Below are 20,081 nucleotides of genomic sequence, written 5' to 3' on the forward strand. Positions count from 1 at the left end.
GGAGGCAATAGGATGGGCTAGTGATGGTCACTTGTCTGTCTTTCAGGACTGGGAATAGGGGAAGATAATTATTGGGAGAGACTAGGTACCAGGGTTTTCCTTAGGCTGGTGTCTGTGTGTGTGCTGGTGAATGGTAGCAACAGTCCTCAACTCCAGTTGCTTTTTCCAGCTGGTTGTCTTTGAAGTTAAGCCATTAAAATGAGGCTGAGAATGGCACTCCTGGGGGGACCTGGAGCTCTCCAGGGCATCGTTCAAACTGGAGCAATGGCAGTGAGGATTTAAGGTCTGTAAGATATATGTCACAGCAGTCAGTCAGGAGTGGGGTCAGGAGAGAGAGTACAGTGGGGGTAAGGGCGGGAAGGAGGGAATAGAAGGCAGTGTTACAATACTGACAACCAGAACGCTTTGGAGAAGGGTTTCAGAAAGATCAAAACCAAACAAGGACCCAAGTGACAGAGAGGATAAGGACTTAGGGGAGCCACAGCCAAAGAAAGAAGCTACTGATCATGATCTAGAGCAGGGTGTTCAGGGAAACAGATCAAATGAGAACAGAAGTGAGGCTAGGTAAAAATGAGAGGATTCCGAATTAGCCATTGATATTAGCCCCAACTCAATACATTCTTTCCTATTCCCCTTTGTGTCACTTCTATATCCCCCAGGTCATTCTTATTTTAAACTCATTATCCTTTGCAGTTAGGATTTCATTACCATGACTGGTTAAATCGTTCTGGCCTTGCTTTTAGGACCACAGAATTCACTACTACTCGAACGACCTGCTAATTCTGCTCATTCTAGGTCAGAAACAAATTTCTCAGGTCAGAAACAAATTTCCTTTTCAAGCTGGGACATGCCCACATGGCCGGAATAAAGGACAGAGAGATAACCTTTCTCTGAACAGTAGGAAAATAGCCCGGAATCCGTGTCAGAGGGCCCTGGACTCTTGTGACTTCTCTCCAGATACCAGTTTTAACTTACAACTTCTCTCTAGACCAAAAGTTTTTAACCTAGGGTCTGGAAACATGTTTTTAAAGATACTCTAATAACTGGATTTTATATGATTGATTTCCTTTGTAATTTCATATGTTTTATACATTTAAAAATGTTATTCTGTAAGGGGTCCATAGGTTTCATCAAATAACCTGCTCTAGATCATTTTAAACTCTCAGACTTGACCAGGCACCTCTGTGCAGATGTATCCTGTGATTTCTTCCCAGGCCTAGCTCAAATTCTCCAAATCCCCATTTCATACCTCACCTCCATATGAGAGAGCATAATGGCTATCCTGACACTTTCAACAATATACAGGACTCTTCCTTATTACACTGTAGGCTGTCATATGGAAAAGGACTTGAACTTATTCAGCTTGACCTCAGAGGACATAACTTGAAACAATGGGCAGAAGTCAAAGAGAAACAAATTTCAGTTTGACAAAAGTCATAACTTCCTAAATTACAGCTATTCTAAAGTGAGACAGCCTGACTCAGAAAGCAGCAGGATCTCCTTGACTCAAGGTCTGAAAACTAAAACTGGGGTGACCACTTTTCAGAGATGTTATAGAGGGAATTTCTCAGCAGGTACAGGCTGGACCAGATGACCTTTAAGGTTCCTTCCAACTTTAAAATGCTGTGTTCGCTACTCACTATGTTCTGGCCTTACCCATCTAATCAATCGAGTGTTCCTTGCAATTTTGTCCTTCAGCTCCTTCCAGCACATCTCTGTTACTATGGAAGCCTCCAGAGAAGGGTTGTTATTGTCCAAAGGAGCACTGTCATCATCCTGGGGGGCCCATAACTGTGATGGAGACTTGACAGCAACTCTGGGGCTACAGCTACAGGAAGCAATGTTACTTACCATTAGCTACACAGATTCTTAGTTGTAAGTTGGAAGAGATAAGTCAGTCAACTTTGCTGAGATTCTGGCATTATGGAAGATATAAAGAGAATAAAAGACTTGGTTGCCTTTAATGAATTTACCACCATTTATGTACATGAAAGAGACTTTAGAATAAATACAAAGAAATATACAGATGTTGATAAAATAGTACAGAGTATGCACTGAGGCATAAGAGAGTTCATAGGAAATGTGACATTAAATCAGAAAATGCTTCAAATATCTAAATTTGGAATAAAGTTTATAAAGAAGGAAGGAAAATGAATTGGCAGAAAGGAAGGGAATGACATTTCAGATGAGAGAAATAGCATGCAAAAGCATAGAAGTGAAACATTCTACTCTTCCCCTCTCCCACTTGCATTTGAAGGTAGCAAATGGACTAACTTACTCCTGCATAAAAGGCTGCCATTGTTTGGGTTCAGCTTCAAGATTGTGGATCCAGTATGGAGTGGTCTTAGTGGGTTTGGCTGGGGGCTTAGGAGACAGCATAGCGGATAGATAAAGTCAGGAAGACCTGACCAGGCTTAATTTTTCAGGTCTAAAATAGAGATAATAATTATCTAAAGGGTTGGTGTGACAGTCAAATGAGTTTATATGTACATTTATGTAAACATATATAAATGCTTTGTAAACCTCAAAGTCCAATATAAAGTTTAATTATTATTATTATTATTATCCTTTAATCAGAAGATCTCTGGCTTTCTTAATCATCCTGGGGAACTCAAGTCTACTTTAGAACAATGGTTGCAGGTGGCATTCCTGTCTCCATCTTTCCTGGAAGTGACCCCATAATCCCCAGATTAACTTTATGATAAATTGGGCCTCTGGAAGTGAGAGGAACCATTTACCTGAGCATTTTTCCCATAGCATTTACCTCTGTCAGTTCATACCAATTCTATACCTCTTCTTAATCAGACCCAAGGCTGAGTTGATCATCCCATCCTTCATCTTTTGCGGTGCTATGTCGCCATAGCAAGATAGGTCAGTAGGTTCAAGCAGCAAGGTGAGACAGCAGGATGATGGCACAGCAAAAGCTGGGGACCATTGTGAACTGTGCTGGAGTGCACATGGAAGGTCTCAAATGCCTGGCTAGTCCTCTTTTGTCTGATCCTTTTTTTATTGGAATCTATCTGCAATATAGACCTGGGAAATGGGCTGTAACAGATGGGATCAGGAGGGTAATCTCTGCTAGGGACCATAGGGTTGCAGTTCTCAGGGCTAGGAACCCAAGAGTTAATGTCCTGTGAAATAAATGGGATTTTGTTAGCTGTTGAATTATGAGAAATAAGGTGGTTTGGTGATAGAAGGTGGTGGGTGGAGTTTAGATCACATAACCCTACACTGTAGTTATTGTTCATTTCTGAAACTGGCTGGCTCAGAGATATAGAAAATAGAGAAGACTCCTTAAAGACAATCAGGTTTTTGTTCTCACTGTTTTCCTGAGGATTCTGGAGCTCCTCAACAGTACTTTGCTTGAGGAGTCTTAAAGATGAGTCCAGCAGCTTCTGTCTCATCTTCTTGAACTTTTCAAAAGTTGGAATGTACAGTCAGCCCTTGTGGTGAACTTTTCTTTCCAATTCCAGTCTCCTGGTTTCCCTAGAGTCTTGTATAGAGTCTGTGTTCCTGTATTTGATCATATATAAGCCATGCCTTAGATGGTAAAGGGCAAGATTAGGGGAGCTGTTCTGTCTGTGGAGCTGTAGCAGACATCTTGCTTCTTATTTGATGTCCTTGGGGCTGGGGAGGGAATGGAAGAGGCTGGGCCTAGGAAAGGCTACAGGTCTAGACTGAGCAGGCTCCTTGTCTCCACAGATACTATGCTGAGGTCTCTCGGGTCCATTGTAGAGCATTAATGGACAAAACAGCTTACTGCGCTCAGTTATCACCTTGGCTGGCACTATGCTCCCAAAGCTTTTCCTTTGGTTCTTGCCATGCATCTCCATGCAACACTTGCTTGTCAATAGGATGGAAGAGCCAAGGGAGAATCTTGGCACATAGGGGAGCAGTGGGACTACAAAGACTCGACATCCTCACTGAGGTGTTGGTACGGTTGCATCCCCATGGTCATCCATCTGGGGGCCATTCCCCTTACGGTGGAAATACAGTTTAGCACTGCAGTTGCCACAATGACTACAAGGGCCAGAGAAGCCAGTGGTGCTAGAACCAAAAGCCCAGGGTGCGTTCCCTATCCTCCAGAGGGTGCTATTGCTAACCATAAGTGTTTTCTCCGCAGGACAAGAAGTGAAAGGGAGAGTCGAATGGTCTTTGTCTTTCAGATAGCAGGCAAAGGGCAAAAGACAACATAGACTTCAAAGGCTGGTTTTGTGGGGCTGTGGTCAACAGGAGTTCCAAGGCTCTCAAAATGGAGTAGAACAGCAACTTTCATACTGGAGCACCCTAGCCAAATCAACAATAAATCAGATATACTGTGTACACATCATATCACAATTTGACAATAGGAGTGGTATTAACTGGAGCCCACTTGTTTTCCTCCTAAAATGAGGGGAATGATGGAGTTACAGCTAAAGGGGAGTATCACAGAAAGGTTGAACTTCCATTATGTAACAGTGGCACTTCTTATTTTGGGCTCTACCTGTTCCTCGTTGATTCTAGTGAACACTGCTTCATTAATTCTTCCCAACCCCAAACATGCTTAGGGGTACATGGCCAGAAAACAAGACAGAGAAACAATACCAGAGATATCCCCAAAGATTATGATCTCACTTATAAATAAGCTCAGTTGACCAACCAAAGACATAGATATGACCAAGGCTGTGATTCATAGGTACTTGGAGCAACACTTGAGATCATATGTCCAGTCTCTAAGAATATTATTAAAAATTATTATTAAGTCACTGCTGTTGATATTAATGAAACTAATTTCCTGGTATTGTTAATGGGGTTACTGTTGCTGATTTTACTGATGGGATTGCTATTGTCTTCTAAGTTTAACTATCAAAGCATTAAGCAAGCTTTTATAAAGGATGCCTTCTATAACCCAATGTTTTCAGAAATGCCGAGCCTTGGATGAGAGGGATGTTCCCTTTCTGGGGCCTTCCATGCTCTACAGAGGTTCTTCATCAGTAATACTACTCATGTAAATCAGCACTAATAATGATAATAATAACAGCTAACATTAATATAGGGCTTTAAAGTTTATGGGGTGTTTTATATGCATGATCTCATTCCATCCTCACAAAAACCTTCTAGGATATGTGCAAAAAGGATTACCTGTATTTAACAGATAAGGAAAAGAGCTTAACTGACTTTTTATAATTCCCAGTGAGAATTATCCCTCAATCTATGTTATTGAACTGATAGTCTTATAGATTTGTCCATGGGCAGTAAGAGTTTAACTTATTTGTTTGTCAAACACCTAGTAAGTGTTAGAACATCACAAAATTAGAGCATCTGAGAGTTGAAAGGCTATCTAGCACAACTCACATTTGAAAAAGTATTCTCTTTATAGCTTCCCAACAAAAGTAGTCATCTAGCTTTCCCTTGAACATTTCCAGTGAGGGAGGACCTACTAACTGCACCCTGAACTTGTTCATTGCATTTTGGATAGCTCTGTTGGGAATCTTTTCCTGACATCAAACTTAAATTTATATCCCTGAAAACTTGACTCATAACTTAGTCCAGAGGTGGAGAACCTGTGGTCTTGAGGCTACATGTTGCCCTCTAGGTCCTCAAGTGCAACCCTTTGACTGAATCCAAATTTCACAGAACAGATCCCCTTAATAAAAGGATTTGTTCCCTAAAACTTGAACTCAGCCAAAAGGTCACACCAAAAGACCTAGAGGGCTACTTGTGACCTTGAGGCTGCAGGGTCCCCACCCTTGTCTTTGTCTGTATACTTTGTCTTAGTTCTTTCCTCTGGAGCCAAGAAGATAAGTCTAATGTTTCTTCTGTTTTCAGGTACCTTCAAAAACTTAAAGACAGCTGACATTTCAGCAAGTATTTATTAAGCATACATATGGGCAAGGCTGTGAGCTACATCCTGGGTATAACAAAGAAATTAAACATTGACCCTGAGATTGTAAAACTGGGTTCCTTGAAAGACAGTGGTGCCCTCAGCAGAAGTAGGGAAGTTAAGAGGGGTGGGTGAAGGTGGATCTAAGAAGGTGGAATACAGGCAGCAACCTAACTAATCTCTTTCAACATTCCCCTCCAAACAACTCTAAAATAATTCCTTAAATCAAATTGTGGAATCACAGAGCCAACCAAAGGTCAAAGTGAGACATTTTTCCAGCCTAAAACAACTTAGGAGGTTGGCAGGACAGGTCTATGACACCTTGGTGGGAACCATTCTGTATCGAGACACCACTAGCAACTGCAGGGCTTGGGGGTAACAATAGAAGTGACAATAGCAGCTTCAGGAGCTCTCAGCCCAGAGACAGTAAAGGGGGTTGTAAAGCTGGTTAGAAAGAGACTACAGGGAACTTTTGCTGGCATTGGGTGCAACTGATGTTGACTGGCAACCCTATTGCCCATGTTAGCTCTGGACACAGTTCCAGGGTGGAGAAAAGTGCTTCTCATTGGTCACAAGGGAGCAGGAGCCCTGGTTGAAGTTTCAAGGCAGAAAGGAGCACTAGCACTTGTGGCTGCAGGAGAACAGGGTACCTGATCATAGTTCTAGGGCCAAGGAAAGTACTAGAGTTTGTGGCTGCAGGGGAGTAATGCCCTTTCTATGTAAACAATAGAGCACTGACTAGGAGAACAGTGACTACACCTCTCCTTGGATCACAACACTTTGGAAGCACCGAAAACGTAGACCCCTTAGAACTAGCTCTGAAAACAGCAGCATGAAGAAACCTGAAGTTTGGGACAGTGCCTCCTTACCTTCAGGTGAACAGAGCCCAACTTTAAAGTTCAAAGTCAAGAAATGGGCTGGAAAAATGAACAAATGACAAAAAAGAACTTGACCATAAAAAGCTACTATAATGACAGGGAAGACCAACACATAAATTCAGAAGACAACAATGAGAAAACAGCTACAACAAAACCCTCAAAGAAAAAGTGCTAATTGGACACACAATAAAAAATTTTGAAAGAATTAAGAGGTAATAGTGGTAGAGGAAAAATTGGGAAAAGAAATGAAAGTTATGCAAGAATATTATGAAAAAGGAATTAACTACTTGGTAAAAGAAACACAAAAATTCACTGAAGAAAAGAACCCCTTAAAAAACAAAATTGGCCAAATGGAAAAGAAAGTACAAAAATTCATTGAAGAAAAGAATGACTTAAAAAGCAGAACTGGTCAAATGGAAAAAGAAGTACACTGAAGAAAATTTCTTAACAATTAGACTTGGGCAAGGGGAAGCTAATAACTTTATGAGAAATCAAGAAACAAAACCAAAAGAATAAAAAAATAGAAGACAATGTGAAATAACTCACTGGAAAAACAACTGACCTCCAGGTGAGATAATTTGAAAAATCATTGGACTTACCTGAAAGCCGTGATCAAAGAAAGAGCCCAGACATTAGATTTCAAGAAATTATGAAGGAAAACTGCCCTGATACCTTAGATCCACAGGGTAAAATAAAAATTGAAAGAGTACACCAACCACATCTGGTAAGAGATCTCAAAATGAAAACTTTCAGGAATATTATAGCCAAATTCCAGAGTTCCCAGGTCAAGGAGAAAATGTTGCAAGTAGCCAGAAAGAAACAATTCAAATATTGTGGAGACCTACTCAGGATCACACAAGATTTAGCAGCCTTCATATTAAAGGAGCAGAGGGCTTAGAATATGATATTCCTGAAGACAAAGGAGCTAGAATTACAACCCAGAATAACCTATCCAGCAAAATGTAGTATAATCTTTCAATGGAAAAAAGGGGGCATTTAACGAAATAAAAGACTTTCAGGCATTACTGATGAAAAGACCAGAGTTGAATAGAAAATTTGATGTTCAAACACAAGATTCCAGAGAGGCATAAAAAGGTAAATATGAAGGAGTAATCATCAGGGCAGCTAGGCAGCACAGTGGATAAAGTGCCAGCCCCGGAGTCAAGAGAACCTTCATTCGAGTCTGGCCTCAGACACTGACTAGCTGTGTGACCCTGGGCAAGTCCCTTAACCCTGTTTGCCTCAGATTCCTCATTTGTAAAGTGAGTTGGAGGAAAAAATGCCAAATTACTCCAGTATCTTTGCTGGAAAACCCCAAATGGGGTCATGGAGAGTCAGACACAAGTGAAATGACTCAACAACAATAACCATAAGGGACTGGATAAAGTTAAACTTACATTCCTATATGGGGAAATTATGCATGTAACTAAGAATTATTTTATTATTATAGGGAAGTTATACAGGGGACATGAATGTGAGTTGATTGTGTTGGAATGATCTTCCCTCTAGAAAATGAAGGGATGAGGAGAGATGCACTGGGAGAGGGAGGAAGGCAGATGGAGAATGGGGAAAATTTCCTCACATAAAAGAGACACACAAGGAAGAAATTTACTAATAGTGGAGGGAAGGTGGGAGGTGGGAGGCAATGCTTGAACCTTGCTCTCATTGGAATTGGTTGAAAGAGGAAAGTATATATATATACACACATATACATATGTGTGTATATATGTGTGTGTGTGTATATGTGTGTATATCTATCAGAGAAAGGTCTCATTCTCAACTATATGTGGAACTGAGTCAAATTCAGAAAAATTGGAGCCATTCCCCAATTGATAAATGGTCAAAGGATATAATCAGACCATTTTCAGAAGAAGAAATCAAAGCTATCTGGAGTCATATGAAAAAATGTTCTAAATCACTATGGATTAGAGAAATGCAGATTAAAATAACTCTAAGGTGCCACTTCACATCTATCAGAAGTGATAGGTGCTTGAGGGCTTGAGGGAGAATATGTACACTAATAAACTGTTAGTAGAATTATGAACTGGCCCAACCATTCTGGAGAAGAATTTAGAACTATGCCCAAAGGGCTATAAAACTATGCATACCCTTTGACCCAACAATACCACTACTAGATCTGCACTCCAAAGAGATAAAATAAAAAGGGAAAGGGCCTAAATATACAAAAAATATTTACAACTCCTTTTGTGGTGGCAAATAATTATAAATTGAGGGAATCTTATCAATTGGGGAATGACTGAACAAGTTGTAGCATATGATTGTGATGGAGTACTATTGTGCTTTAAGAAATGATAAGGGGGGTGGTTTCAGGGGAAAAAGACATAGAAAAAAGCTATATGAACTGATGCAAAGTGAAGTGAGGAAAACTAGATCATGGTGCTTAGTTCCAAAAGACAATTCCAAAAAACTCATGAAAAAAATGCTATCCAACTCCTGAAAGAGATTTGATGACATCAATTTTAGATGTGCTGAGTTCAAGATGTTTCCCTGAAACCCAGTTGGAGATAACTAATAGGCAATTGGTGATGTAAAAGAGAGCTGGATTTATAAATCTGAGAATAATTTGTATAGAGATGAAAACTGAACCCATGAGAGATGATGAGATCACTGAGAGGATATCTAGAAAGAAATGAAGAAAGTCCAAAGCAGAACCATGGTAGACAATTACACTTAAGGGATGAGAGATGAATAATAAAAAAGAGATTGAGAAGAAATAGATATGTAGAAGAGGAACCAAAAGAAAAGACTGACATAGAATCCAAGAGATGAGGGAGAATCCAGGAGGAACGTGTGGTCAGTGATAGCTATAGTCAGATATGTAGAAGAGGAACCAAAAGAAAAGACTGACACAGAATCCAAGAGATGAGGGAGAATCCAGGAGGAACGTGTGGTCAGTGATAGCTATAGTCAGATATGTAGAAGAGGAACCAAAAGAAAAGTCTGACACAGAATCCAAGAGATGAGGGAGAATCCAGAAGGAACGTGTTGTCAGCGATAGCTAATTGCTAACGTTGACATAGTGCCAACTGTCAGACATTGTGCTCAGCACTTTACAACCATTATCTCATTTTATCTGCACAGTATCAGGAGGTAGATTCTATTATTAACCCCATTTTACAGATGAGGAAACTAAGGTTAGACAGAAGCTAAACTACTTGTTCAGGATTACACAACTGAAAAAATAGCTGAGACCAAACTGAAACTTAGATTGTCATGACTCCCTGTGAAATATCAGTCACCTGAAGGTATGGATCCTGAGTAATTCAGAAACTGATCCTATGAATTCTGTCTTCCAGGGTGTCAACAATATTCTACTTTGCATCATCCAAAAACTTGATAAGCATGCCATCTATGTCTCCATCCAAATCACTGAAAACAGTGTTGAAGAGCACAGATCTCTGGGAAACTACAATAATGACTTCCTTTCACATTGGCATCAACAATGACACATTAGTGTTTATTCTTGGGTTCTGGTTAATTCCAAATTCACCTAAGTTCACTATCTTCCAGCCACTATCTCTCCATTTGGCCACAGAAATAGCATGGGGACTTTACCAAATGCTTTGCTGAAATCTGTGTAAACCATGTAACATTCCCTACTCAACAAATATCATTACCTTGTCAAAGAAGGATATGAGTTTAGGCTGGAATGTCCTGTTCTTAATGATGTCTGTCTGACTCTTTGTGATCACCATTTGTTTTTCTAGATGTTAACTGACCCTTTCTTTAATGTGTTCCAAGCATTTTTACAGGAATACAAATCAAACTCACTGACCTATAGTTTGCAGACTCTTCTCAGTTTCCAGTTTTGAAAATAGGAACATGTGCCCATATCAAGTCCTTCTGAACCTCTTTATAATACATATAAAAAAAATGAAACACGTATGGCTCATACTATGTATCCTTTTTCAGTGTCCCTTGAAATACATTCTACCAAAATCTTTTGTGCATGTCACGCTATACCAAGATTTTCTCTTGTTTTATATCATATGTACCTATATGATATAGATAGATAGAATGGTTAGTTTTTCTCAAAGTAGCCATTCCTTCTTCAGCAAATACTTCTTTATTGATCAAAAACTCTTCAGAGTAGTAGCTCCCCTTGTCACTTCCTCTGCCTCCTGAAGGATAATATTAAGGTAAGATAAGAATTTATTAAATGTTCTACTCTTCACTTTAATTCAACTTTGAGGTAAGCGCTTTGAGGTAAGCAAAGTGCTTTCATCACAACCTGCGAAGTAGGTAGTACAAGTATCATTATCCCCATTTGGTAGATAAGGCAACTGAGGGTCACCTAGCTAGGTTAAGTATCTGAGGTAGAACTGAAGCCCAGTCCTGATTTCAAGTTCAGTACTTTTTATGCTACACCAAATCAGGAAAAATCAGTATAAAGGACACCAAGAGTATATATGAGAAGGAGGTGGTCAATAGTGTCAAAAACTGCCCCCAAAATTCAAGGAGAATGAGGACTAAAAAAAAGGCCATGATTTGAATCATGAAGCCACACAGTGTTTTATAAGGCAGCATGACACAGTAGAGAGGTCACTGAATTTGGGGGTCAGGAAGATCTGAGTTCAAATCCTACCTCAGATACTTGACCCTGGGCCAATTATTTAACTTTTCTGTACTTCAATTTCCTCATCTGTAAAATGATCGTGTAATGTAAAAGAAATGTAATGTAATGTAAATCATTTCTGCTTTGTCTGTGATCTTATAATTTATTAATCTCAAGATCAGTGGTAACTTTTGAGAAATGAGTTTTGATAGATATAATTACAGAGAATGCTGTGATTATTGCAAGTGGGTTGAAAGTATCTACTTTAGGCAGAAGGAGATCTCCAGAAGAAATTCAGATAATTGAAGATTCACATACACATCCTATACTGTATAAGGCCTTTGCACCAGGCTTGTGGCTTATTTCCTCCCTTTTTCCAGGTGGTCTGTATTATACACCAAAGACAACATGGCTTCTGACCTTCACTCAAATGCTGCCACAAGAGGTGGAAGGTTTCCTTTTGCTAGAGAAAAGCCTGATTGCAAAGATCATTCTTATTTTTGTATTGTTTGTTTTAGATGGCCTCTGACAACCTTTCAAACTCTGAGATTTCGATTCTCTCCATCATGCTCCACTTCATTTTTGTTGATGACCTGTAAAGCAGACTGCTATTTCAGCTGCTTGCTTCTTCACCTTTTTCTCTAAGATGCAGGTTAACTTGCACTTTGAGCACAGCCAACAGTGGCCATGGCAGAAAGACAAATATTACACACTTCATGTCAGTCACTTCAAATCCTCTTGCCCTCTGTACTTGCAGAAAGGAAGATTTTCAATCTCAATCCTCTGTTGTTGGTCTTGGGACAATATTTCTGGTTGCCAGTTCACATGACAGATTGCTATGACAAACTAAAACCCAGATCTCTCTTGACTCCTCCTTCTACTCTTGTCACACTTTTTGCAATATCACTGACACATCAACTTCAGATCCAGTGGCCATCTCCTGCACTGCTACCATGGGCATTCTTCTACATACTGCTAGCAAGGTCAGTTGCTGATCATTGTCACCAAGATTAAGAAGACCACCACTGCTGATATGAAAAAACAAAGTTACTGTCATTATACTTAATCAGTGCTCATAATGAGACCAAATACTTTAGGAAAATATCTCATATTAGAGCTAGAAGGGACCTCAGAGGTCGTCTAGTCTAATTTTTATGGATGAGGAAACTGAGACCCACAGTTGCCCCAGATCGCACAGGGAGCAAGTAATAGAGACAGTTTCAAAGCCAGGTCCTCTGACTCCAAATCCAGTGTTCTTTTCTAATATGCCATACTATCCTGGATTAACCTACCCAGCTTTATGCTGTATGCCTCCTACGTGGTGCTGGACCCAGTGTATCAAGCTGTCCATCATGTTTTCTCCTTCACATCTTTGGGAGGTCATGGAAGATCATGCCAGCTCATCATCTCCATAGTTTCTTTAGTCCTATTTCCAGGTAAGTGAGACCCTTTTCAAAGAGATATTTCAGGAATTGAGGAGTAGATTATGTACATTGGGAAACTCTTTGGGATTGGTATGTAAGGGTTTGCAGCTCCTCAGGCAGAAGAAAAAGAATGTACTCATGCTTTCTATACATATATAGAATATATGCTTTCTATACATATATAGAATATAACATTCTCAGCTAAGAAATGTCAAAGCATTATGTGCTCCTTGATAGTCAACATCCATATCACTGGAGATTACCTAATTCTATTCAGCCCTGGTTTGCATGATATCCTTGCCTCTTCTGCATACCCCATAACAATCTACACAACTAGACTCTCTAGTCCCCTCATGTGTTAATGAAACTGACTGACTCAAGAAAATGAAGGCTTGTTCATGTAATGAGGGAACTGGCTCTGAGTACATTATTTATATCCAGTCACTGTTGATATAGTAACAAAATACCTAAGATAAAGCAACTGGGAAGTGCAGGTGTCCAGCTTAGGTTGCCTTAGAGACTTTTCTCCACAGATGTTGTTCTTCCTTTACTATAAGTGATTAAAATAATCAAACCATATGTGCTGCCTCCTCTAAAAGACTGGTCTATTTGAAAATATATGTATGGTCTACCCTGTATGACCTTCATCAAATCATCCTCTTTTTCCTCTGATCCTTCTCCCAGTCACTTCCTATCTGTCCTATTTGGATTGACCTTTACTATAATCATACTTTAACTTTGATGCACTGTATCATTAAGGGCACATCCCTGAGGACCAGACATTCTTGAAGTGTAATCTTTTCACTCCAAGTCCAGTGTTCTTTCCGGAGAAGGTAGAGGGAGGGGGATATTTTTTAATGTAGTTTGCCCACAGGACAATGGGGGTTGGTAAAGTAGCAGACTTTTTAATGAGTAGACAGCAGAACTTTTCATTTATTTGAGAAGGGGGCAGCAGAGGGGCTGCCTGAGAGAAATTAGAGCAAGTGTGAGAAGGTGGCACTAAGCTGAATTGGAATGAGAGTTGAAAAAGAAAGTTGAAGGGAAAGCAACTTACCTGAGAAAAGGAGTAGATAAAAGGAATGATAGAGTTGGAAGACTGAAAGCATATGTTAATAGAAAGGACCTTTGGGGGGCAGAACCAAGATGGCAGAGTGAGAACAACAACTCACCTAAGGTCTTAGACAAACTCCTTCAGATACCTCTAAAAAGAGAATCTGACCAAATTTTGGAGATGCAGATTCCAATAGGAGACAGACTGTGGCAGATTCAAAGCCCAGGACAGACTGGAAGGTCCACGGAAAGGATCTGTTCCGCAGGGGTGAGCCCACAGCGCACAATGCAACACGTCCAGCACAGTGGAGCAGGAGGGCCCTGGGAAACCTGAGACAACAGCAGGCAGAACCAGCGGAGCCTCAGTGCAGGGTGAAAGACCAGCAGAGCCGAGCCAGTGACAGCTGCTGAGCGCAGGATATCAGCGCAGCAGCTCCTGAGACTTTCAGCCCGAGGATTAAATGTCTGTAAGTCACCTACTTGAACTTCCAGGAGCCAGGATGGCGGAGTGATCAGTAAATGTTCTCTCCTCCCCCTTTTATGACCTTGGAAGAACCATAAAATATTTCCCCAGAAAAATCCTGGATCAGCGGGAACAGCAGAGGGGGCAAATAGTCTCATAACACCTGAGGCTAGGAAAATAGCTAAGCGGGATTCCTCCTACTGTGGCAGAGGCAAACTGGAAGGAAAGGGGACCCAGGATGGAGGAAACTCGCAGTAGGACCCAGGCAAGCCTCAGCCCCAGGAGAGGAACCCCAGGAGGAGTGGAAACTCGAACTAGGATTTAAGTGTGCCTCAGCACTCCAGGGGAAACAGGAAGACAATAGGGCAGCTGTGATAACCATCCCCTGAGCTTGCCTTTGCCTCAGCTCAGCTGAGGAGATCTCCTGTGACCAGACCACCCCTCCCCCACACTTAACAAGCTAACCCCAGGGCTGATCAGGGAAAGACAAAACAAAAACCTGATCTTAGCTTTTTCACACAAGTCAGCCCAACACCAAGTTCTACAGCTTCTAACTGAAAGAACCAGAAGCCACAACACACAATCACCATTGTGACAAGAAAAAGCAAAAGAATGGTGAAAACCACAGAATCTTTCTATGGGAACAAAGATCAAAACATAAATACCAAAGAGGTCAGTGGTGAGACTGTGCTTCCATCTGAAACTTCAGAAGGGACTATGAACTGCTCACATGCACAAACAGCTTTCCTAGAATAGCTGAAGAAGGAAATAGAAGAAAAACTGGCCAATGATTTTAAAAGTATAAAAAAAGAATTCGCTGATGAGAACATCTCTTTGAAAAGGAAAATTGAACAAATGAAAAAAGAAGTACAAAAATTAATTGGAGAAAATAACTCCTTAAAAGGAACAATTGGACAGATGGAAAAGGAGATGCAAAAGTTAACTGAAGAAAACCATTTGATAAAGATTAGAATTGGGCAAGTAGAAACTAATGACTCTATGAGACAGCAAGAATCAGTCAAACAAAATCTAAAGAATGAAAAGATAGAAGAAAATGTAAAATATCTAATAGGAAAAACAACTGACCTGGAAAATAGATCCAGGAGAGAAAATTTAAGAATTATTGGCCTGCCAGAAAGCCAGGATGAATAAAAGAGTCTGCACAGCATCTTCCAGGAAATCATCAAGGAAAACTGCCCAGAAGTGCTAAATCCAGAGGACAAAATAGTCATTGGAAGAATCCACTGTTCAGCTCCCAAAAGGGATCCCAAACTCAAAACCCCAAGAAATATCGTTCCAGAACTATCAAGTAAAGGAGAAAATGCTACAGGCAGCCAGAAAGAAACCATTCAAATATCAAGGAGCTACAGTCAGGATCACACAGGACCTTGCAGCTTCTAAATTAAAAGATCGAAGGAATTGGAATCCAATATTCTGTAAGGCAAAGGAGTTGGGACTACAACCAAGGATCAACTACCCAGCAAAGTTCAGCATAACATTTCAGGCAAGGAGATGGTCAATCAATGAAATAAGGGATTTCCAGACCTTCCTGACAAAAATGCCAGAACTTAATAGAAAATTTGATCTTCAAATGCAGGTCTCAAGAGAGGCATAAAAAGGTAAACAGAGGGGGAAAAAAACTAAAAAACTTGTTGCTCAATTTGGACAAACTGTTTACCTCCTTATAAGGGAAGATGATACCTGTTAATATTGAGAATTGTACATCTATTATGAAATATAAAAGGGATATACATAGAGGGAACGGGTATAAAGTAAATGATATCATGTTAAAAATATGATTTAAGTATGTGAAGGGATTGTAACAGGAGGTGTGAAAGGGAGGAAGCAGAAAATGGTAAATTACATCACAGGAAGAAGTACAAAATTATAGTAGAGGGAAAGAGGGGAGGGAGATGAGCATTGTTTGAGAGGTACTCTCATCTGATTTGGTTCAAGGAGGGAACAATAAACTTAAGTATATAATCCTAACTAGCTCTATAGGCAGTAGGAGGGGAAGGGGGAAGAAAGGGGAGGGAAGCTAAAAGGGAGGGAAAAAGCAGTAAGGGTAAAGGAGAGTAAAAGGGAGGAGGGCTAAAAGAAGGAAGGGAAGACTGCAGGAGGTGGTGGTGAAAAGTGAAAACTATTGAGGAGGGGAAGGGAGACGGATAAGCTAAAATCACAAATGGTGGAAAAGAAGATGGAGGGAAACACACAGATTGTAATCATAACTGTGAATGTGAATGGAATGAACTCTCCCATAAAACAGAGATGGATAGCAGAATGGATTAAAAGCCATAATCCAACAATATGTTGTTTACAAGAAACACATTTGAAATGGGGGCATACACACAGGATAAAGGTCAAAGGTTGGAGCAGAATATATTGTGCTTCAGCTGAAATAAGAAAAGTAGGAGTAGCAATCCTAATCTCAGACAAAGCAAAAGCAGAAATAGATCTAATCAAAAAAGATAAGGATGGAAACTTCATTCTGCTAAAAGGCTCCATAGACAATGAAGCAATATCATTACTAAAGATGTATGTTCCAAATGGTATAGCATCCAAATTCTTAGAGGAGAGGTTGGGGGAGTTGAAAGAAGAAACTGACAGCAAAACTATACTAATGGGGGACCTCAACCTCCCCCTCTCTGACTTGATAAATCTGACCTCAAAATAAACAAGAAAGAGGTTAAGGAGGTAAATAAAACTCTGGATAAGGTAGATATGATAGATCTGTGGAGAAAATTGAATAGGAATAGAAAGGAATATACCTTTTTCTCAGTGGTACATGGCACATTTACAAAAATTGACCATATATTAGGACATAAAAACCTCACAATCCAGTGCAGAAAGGCAGAGATAATCAATGCATCCTTCTCAGATCATAATGCAATAAAAATTATATGTAATAAAAGGCCATGGAAAGATAAACCAAAAATCAATTGGAAACTAAATAATCTAATCCTAAAGAAGGAGTGAGTTAAAGAAGAAATCATAGAAACAAAGAAAGGACCTTTGGGTAACTAGAGGATGAGAAGAAGTCAGACACTGAGTCAGCTGTATTAGGCAATAGGAGAAATGGAATGATAGTTGGCTATATAGACACAAACCCATTAAAAGTTCTTGGTGAGGTCAGAAAAATTCAGGACTTTTGCTTTTTGACATAAGAAGGATCTTTGGATCAAAAAAACTAGAGCTGAAAAGGATCTTAGAAGTCATCTAGTGCTTTTATAGATGAGGAAACTGTGGCCTGCAGAAATTAAGGTGCCCAAGGGGAAGCATTTTTATATGCTCCTGTTATGTGCCAAGCACTCTACAAAGAGCTTTAATGAACAACAACCCTGCAAGGTAGATTCTGTTATTATCCTCATTTTACAATTGAGAAAACTAAAGCCATCAAAGGTTAAGTTACTTACCAGGATCACACAGCTACGAAGTATCTGAGGCTGGATTTGAAGTTAGCTCCTGACTCCAGATCCAGTATTCTATCCTCTGTATCATGTAGCTGCCTTAGTCATATAGATAGTGAATGGTAGTGCTGGGATTAGAAACTGGATCTAATGAATACCAGTGGATATCATGCTGTCTCCAGTGATAGGGCTTCTTATCATTGATTAGGAACCCTTTCTCTCTGGTAGAACTACAGTGCCTCTCATGAAATCTGTAGTTGTTGAAAAGTAATTAACCTAACCATGTACAGGGAAAAAACAAAATGAATGAAGAGTGTATATTGCCTAGGTTACAACATGGAGTTTCGTATGTGGTTATACCCCCAAAATGAATTCATGAAGAGTCAGACATGACTGAAATGACTGCATAACAACAAAAGGAAAAATTCCTAACTATTGTTCAGTCATATTTCAGTTATGTATGATTCTTTGTGATCCTATTTGAGGTTTTCTTGGTGAAGATACTAAAGTGGTTTGCCATTCTCTTCTCCAGCTCATTTGACAGATGAGGAAATTGGGTCAAACAGGATCAAGTGATTTGCCCAGGATCATGGAGCTAGTAAGTATCTGAGGGAAAATTTGAACTCAGAAAAATGAGTCTTCTTGACTCCAGGCTAAGCATTCCATCCACTGTGCCACCAAGCTACCCACTGCACCACATAGTTGCCAAACTGTTCCAAAGGCTGGATGACTACCAGTTAGCATGTGGAGAAGAGGAGATTTTCATTCAGGTACAGTTTAGATTAGGTGATATCTGAGGTCCCGTCTAATTCTTAGATTCTATAGTTCTTAAAGATGAAATAAAATAGCCCCTGTCTTTAAGGAACTTATAACCTAGTAGTAACTAATATATGTGGGATGGTATTGTAGATTAATGTGTCCAGTGATACCCCTTTCCCTTCAATCAACCAGTCAATCAGCGAGTATATATTAACTTAACATGTGCCAGGAACTTGTGCCAATCATTAGGGATGCCTTCCAAAAAAGCAAGAACAACTTTGCCCCCAAGAAGCTTACTTTCTAATGGAGATGACAATAGGTGTACACAATACATATATAATGAATAGATATAAGGTATGAAGTCCATAGTGACTGGTGCCACCAGGAAAAGCCTCCTGCGGAAGGTGGCACTTGAGCTGATTTTTGAAGGAAGTCAGGAATTCTATAAGATGTCAAGGTGAGTAGTGAAGGAGTGTGTTTCAGGCAGAAGGGAAAGCCAGGGCATCAGTTTATCACATTTCCCCCACCCCTATTCCCAATACATTGAGGGAGTAGTCATCAGAGGCATAGATGTTCAGTAAACAAATAAGCTTCCTCTTCTTTAGTGCCTACAGTCTGATAAAGTCCCACAGCAAGATAAAGTCATGTTCAATGAAAGGAATCTATGGCTCATCTAGTCCAGTCCTCTCATTTTACAAATGAGGAAAATGCACTTGGCCATAAGTCTGTCATCAAATCACCACCCTTGGCAGGTGCTACGGGTATTAGTGAACACCACTCTATGCAATTGTCCTGCCCCGACCAAAGCTCCAATTTCTAGCCTTATTTGGCATTACTCCTTTCCTGTGCTGTACATTCCAGCCAAAAGGAGGTAGCACAAGAGGCAGCATGGTATTATGAGTATGTATCTTAGCAAAGAAGTTTTTCTGCCTGCATTTTTTTTTTGTAGGAACAGGATTCCGTCTTGTCCGATTCCAGTGAATACAACATTTTTACCATCTACTAATTGCAAAGCATTGTTTAAGGCACAGGAGTACAAAACAAAAATGGCTGCTTGCCTTCAAGGAACTAATCGTCTACTAGGGGATACAAAATCTACACATGTAATTAAATAGAAGATAATTTGAGAAGGGAAAGAACACTGACAACTAGGGGAATTAGGGAAGCCTTTCATGGAAGAAAGGTGGAGATTCTAAGGAGTGGAGATGAGAAGGGTAGGTATTCCAAGCATGGGCTTATGCAAATTCACAGAAGGAGATAGTATGCAAAGTAGAGGGAAGAGCTGGAGTATAGCGTAAATAATAACTAGCATTTTTAATAGCTTCATGATTTGCAAAGCACTTTACAAACATTATCTCATTTTGTCCTCACAACAACCCTGGCAGGTAAGTGCCATTGTTATCTCCATTTTACCGAGAAGGAAACTGAGGCAGACAGAGGTTAAGAAACTTGCCTAAGGCACACAAACAGTAAGGGTCTGAGAGCAGATTTGAATTCAGATCTTCCTGATTCCAGACCCATGTTCTAAGGGGAAATAAGAATACCAATAAACAAATAAACAAGCAAATAAAAATAATAGTAAGAATAACAATAAATAACAACAAACAATAAATAAAAAAGGTAAACTGGTAGGCTGTAAATGATAAGCTGAGAAATCTGTT

The 20,081-nt window shown here is 39.9% G+C and overlaps 1 protein-coding gene across 12 annotated transcripts in view; it reads left to right on the forward strand.

Moving 5' to 3' along the window:
* LOC140506556 (tafazzin) overlaps positions 1–20,081 on the forward strand; it is a 60,267-nt gene that overhangs the window by 16,049 nt on the left and 24,137 nt on the right. For 7 of the 12 annotated variants that reach the window (XR_011967972.1, XM_072613859.1, XM_072613861.1 and 4 more), the window contains one exon: positions 18,194–18,259. The gene's annotated coding sequence lies outside the window, so the exon portion shown is untranslated. The other 5 variants (XR_011967969.1, XR_011967968.1, XR_011967971.1 and 2 more) reach the window with 4 other exon arrangements.

This window comes from Notamacropus eugenii, chromosome 5, assembly GCF_028372415.1.
Source record: "Notamacropus eugenii isolate mMacEug1 chromosome 5, mMacEug1.pri_v2, whole genome shotgun sequence".
NCBI classification, from domain to species: domain Eukaryota; kingdom Metazoa; phylum Chordata; class Mammalia; order Diprotodontia; family Macropodidae; genus Notamacropus; species Notamacropus eugenii.